Raw genomic sequence first — 5000 nt, 5'->3', positions numbered from 1 at the left:
AGAAAAAAAAGGGAGAGCTAGAAACGAAGAAAAAGTTTTTCCAAGAGAGAAAAGTTTGAGTGTGGACGTGAAGCAGATACAGGGAAGAGGTGTCGCTCGCATTTGTACGAGGAATGTAACAGGATACACTGAAAGGGTAGAAATGTATGTGTTTTCTGTGTTTGTTTGCGTGTGTTTGTGTTTCATTTCATGGTCCTGTGTGTGTGTGTGTGTGTGTGTGTGTATGTGTGTTATCTATTATATATGTGTGTTTCATTTCTTGAGAAAGTGTCAGTTTCTTTTTCTATGAGCCTGGGTGTTTTCTCTCTCTCTCTCTCTCTCTCTCTCTCTCTCTCTCTCTCTCTCTCTCTCTCTCTCTCTCTCTCTCTCTCTCTCATAGATTGCGTGAGTGTGCGTGTTTTATAATATGTGAGTTTGTGTCTTGTATTTCGCGTGTGTGTATGTCGTGTGTGTGTGTGTGTGTCATTTCATGTGAGTGTTCATTTTGTTTCATTTGAGTGTGTGTGTTTCATTTCAAGTGTTTCTTTCGTTTCATTCGAGCATCTATGTTTCATTTTATATGTTGTGTGTTTGTGCTTTAGTGTTAAGGTTATATTGAAGTGAAGGTGCCTTAACTATTAATAATAGTAATCATTTTAGTTAGGATGATGGCGATAATGACAGATATCATAATAGAAATGACTGCTGATTATAACTATGTAGTAATGATAAAAATATAAGAAGAAATAAGATAGCAATTATGATATTACGCCTACAGGCTATTAACACTACCACTAACATAATGATAATGATCATAACAATAACTATTAACCTGACAAAGTAAAACGATAAACAAGCCTATTGATACTGAATCCCAATAACATTCTGACAAAGATGATGAATCCCACAACAACAACAACCATCTTGATAACATAACCATAACACCAAAAGATAAGTAGAAGAAGAAGAAGACCCACCATGAGATTCTGACATGACTGACTCAGCCAAAGTGACAAACAGTTGTATAAGCGAATTCCCAATAGCATTGCATTACCCATTTCATGCCTCGTTCCTTAAAGGCGATTACCTCTTTATGATTGAAAGATGACAGGTTCTGACTACGAAGATGGGTCGGTTAGGTCTCTGATTCAGTAAATTACACTTTCCTTATATGCATAGTTATGTAAATAGAGTGTGGAATATCTTGCCAGAGATTAGTTTAGACTTTTATTTACATCCCTGGATAACTGGAAAGGCTTAGACGGGGTGGATAAGCTTTGATCTGTTTGATGTAAGGTCATATCATACTAGTAAAATATTATAATAATATGATATGATATAATACTAATAAAGCCCTTCATCTATTAATCTCTCATTACAGCTTGCTACTTATACGGGTGTAGGAGCTGATACATTTGGTTTATGTTAATATCATGATATTACATTCCAAATTTAGTATATAGTATAAGTATATCTAGTAGATCAGATGATATGAAATAGATTTGCGTACCTCATACTACGTGGCCTGAAAGACTGCGACACATGATATATAGTGTATAATATTTCCATGATGCAAGTTGCACCAACCAGCCAATAAACTCCATATCCAAGCTTAGATTTTACGGTCAAAGCATCACATTGTATGGTGAAAACAGGTCATAATATTTACAAGTCTTCTTTGTATGAGGTCTTAGCAAGAGGTACTCTAAGGTCTATAAACACACTTTGGTTATTACATGCTGACCTTGTAGTGGTACTCATGCTGACCTTGTAGTGGTACTTATGCTGACCTTGCAGTGGTACTTATGCTGACCTTGCAGTGGTACTTATGCTGACCTTGTAGTGGTATTTATGCTGACCTTGTAGTGGTACTCACACGATATGTTTAATGATGACCCGATTCTTTGGGATGCAGGGTTCTTTTGATATGATTAATAAGAAAGTCTGCACTTCTCTTAATTGTGTGCAGATCCTGGAGAGCACTCTGTGAGTCGAATAAAATGCTCCTTGGGGCTTGATTTAGTGGAAATTTTGTGACTATGAATCTTTCTACCAATTTAGTTTCCGTTGTTTTAGCCCAGTCATGAATCGTCTTTCAAACCTGGCGCTGCAATATATTTATGTGTGTATATGTATATATATATATATATATATATATATATATATATATATATATATATATATATATATATATATATATATATATATATATATATGTATATGTATATGTATATATATATTTATATATATATATATATATATGTGTGTGTGTGTGTGTGTGTGTGTGTATGTATGTATTCATTTATGTGTGTGTGTATGTACATATTTGTATACATACACTCAAAAAAAAAAAAAAAAAAAAAAAAAAGATATTATATATATATATTATATATATATATATATATATATATATATATATATATATATTAATTTATAGGTATATGTATATATATATATATATATATATATATATATATATATATATATATGAATATGTTATATTCATTATTTTAAGTAAAGTATTATCATCACCATTTTGTATAATGAGGGAATTACCCCAAGAATTAAAATGAATATCCATCCACCATATTCTTAAAGTCTTCATCCTCTTTTAACACGGCTAGACAGACGCTTCCTAATTATTTCCCTTCAGAGATAAGAAATGAAGAAAATTAAAGTTCCCACACTTTCTTTTTTTCTTTCTCTTTTTCTCACACCGAAATATCTTTCATGGAGAAATACCCACCTTAGAAAAAAAAAAAAGAAAAAAATAGACTGGGGGAAAATAATGGTTGTCTAGCTAATATCATGCAGGTAGTTGAAGGTGAAATTAGATTAACTTGGATTCTGATAGGAAAAAGAATGAAGTCTGGCAGAGCAAGGAAAAGGCGGAAGGACTTGGTTAAGGGGGAAGACAAGCTCTTGCATATTAAAAAAGGCTTAATGGAAGTGTGAGTGTGTGTGTGTGTGTGTGTGTATGTGTGTATGTATATATATATATATATATATATATATATATATATATATATATATATATATATATATATATATATATATATATATATATATATGTATATATATATATATATATATATATATATATATATATATATATATTATGTGTGTATATTTTATATATATATATATATGTATAATAGACATATATATATTATATATATATATATATATATATATATATATATATATATATATATATATATATATATATTCATATATCAGTATCTACACGCATCGTTATGGCTGTATCTATCTCTCCGTTAAAGTTTACTTACATACCTATCTCTATACGTATGTATATATGTGTGCGAAATAGAGAGAGAGTGTGTGTGTGTGTGTCTATATGAGTGTTTGTGTGCGTTTATAAATCTGCCATGAAAAAAGGGGGGACCGAAAGAGGCAAACACAATCGAATTTCCCGACGACTTGTTCTCCCAAAAGGCTCAGTCCGGGAACCGTGATGGACGCTGTACGAATTGTTGATGACTTTTATCAGATCTTGGAGAAAGAGGGAAGGAAACTGACACGCTGAGGAGTTGAGCTGGCTATCAGTCAAGCTGTCAGTGGGTTGGTCGTGAGGGGGTAGGGGAGAGGGGAGAGGGGAGAGGGGGGAAAGAAGCGAGGGGAGACAAGGGAACGTGGGGGAGATAATGGGAGTTGGGAAGGAACCGGGGGTGGGGGTTGGGGGGTTGGGGGGTTAGAGGGAGATGATGGGGGTGCTGGAGAGAGGTTAGGGAGGAAGAAAGGAGAGGAGAGGATGGAGGTTGGAAGCGAAAAAGAAAGATAGGGATAGAAGAAAGGGTTAGATAAGAAAAAAGTAAATAAGTTAAAAAAAGGGATAATAATAAAATAAAATAAACTATGGGGTTAGGCGAGATGTGGGCAATGGGAAAAGAATGCTAGAGGAAATAGAAGAAGAGGTTGAGAAAATGAGAAGGAAGGAGAAGTAAGAGAGAAAAAGATAAGGAAATTAAAGACGGAGAGAGAGAAGAAAGAGAGAGAGAGAGGGGGGGGGGGCAAGAAGGAACGTATGGCAAAGTAAAGGAAATAAGATGATAATAGAATGGAATAGCGAGAAGTGAAAACAGAAAGAAGATGGAAGAAGCGTAAGTGAAATGAAGGAAAGGGAAAGAAATGTGGCTAATGGAAAATAATGGTAGGAGTCATTAAAAAAGAAAAAGAGAAAAAGAATTGAAAAGAGGGAAGAACAAAATACAGATCCTAAAACAAAGGAAGAGGAGAAGAGTGGAGGACGAGGAGTGAGAAGAAAGGGAGGGAGAAGAGGATTAAGATGTAAGGAAAAGCGAAGAGAGAGGAGAACGAGAATAAAAGAACAACAACAACAACAAAAAATAACCAAAGACATTCACACATAAAGAGAATGATAAAAACGAACAATACATGATGAAAGAGGAAGACATATACATTCCTTTGGAAATAAAGGAATGAATGAGATGATAAAAGCATATTAGATGAAACGGATGACATTTAACTTTTGTCACGTAGAACCTAAAAGATTTTTCTTTTACGAAAACAACAGAGAAAGAAATGCAGTAATAGAGGTAAGAAAAAACGATAGAGACAGACACAGACAGACAAGCCAGACAGGCAGAGAGATGAATAGACAGACAGACAGAGAGACAAATAGACAGACAGGCAGAGATACAAAGACAGACAGGCAGAGAGACAAATAGACAGACAGGCAGAGAGACAAATAAACAGACAGGCAGAGAGATAAATAGACAGACAGGCAGAGAGACAAATAGACAGACAGGCAGAGAGACAAATAGACAGACAGGCAGAGAGACAAATAGACAGACAGGCAGAGAGACAAATAGACAGACAGGCAGAGAGACAAATAGACAAACAGGCAGAGAGATAAATAGACAGACAGGCAGAGAGACAAAGACAGACAGGCAGAGAGACAAATAAACAAACAGGCAGAGAGACAAATAAACAGACGGTCAGAGAGACAAATAGACAGACAGAGAGAGACAAATAAA

General features: G+C 34.5%; 1 protein-coding gene across 3 annotated transcripts in view; it reads left to right on the top strand.

Annotated features, from left to right (window-relative positions):
* LOC122263048 (glutamate receptor ionotropic, NMDA 2B) overlaps nt 1-5000 on the top strand; it is a 786594-nt gene that overhangs the window by 702724 nt on the left and 78870 nt on the right. The window lies entirely within an intron of this gene.

This window comes from Penaeus japonicus, unplaced genomic scaffold (genome assembly GCF_977035675.1).
Source record: "Penaeus japonicus unplaced genomic scaffold, GWHDUDI00000001_assembly GWHDUDI00000022, whole genome shotgun sequence".
Taxonomy (NCBI): domain Eukaryota; kingdom Metazoa; phylum Arthropoda; class Malacostraca; order Decapoda; family Penaeidae; genus Penaeus; species Penaeus japonicus.
This window is presented reverse-complemented; position numbering and strand designations above follow the sequence as displayed.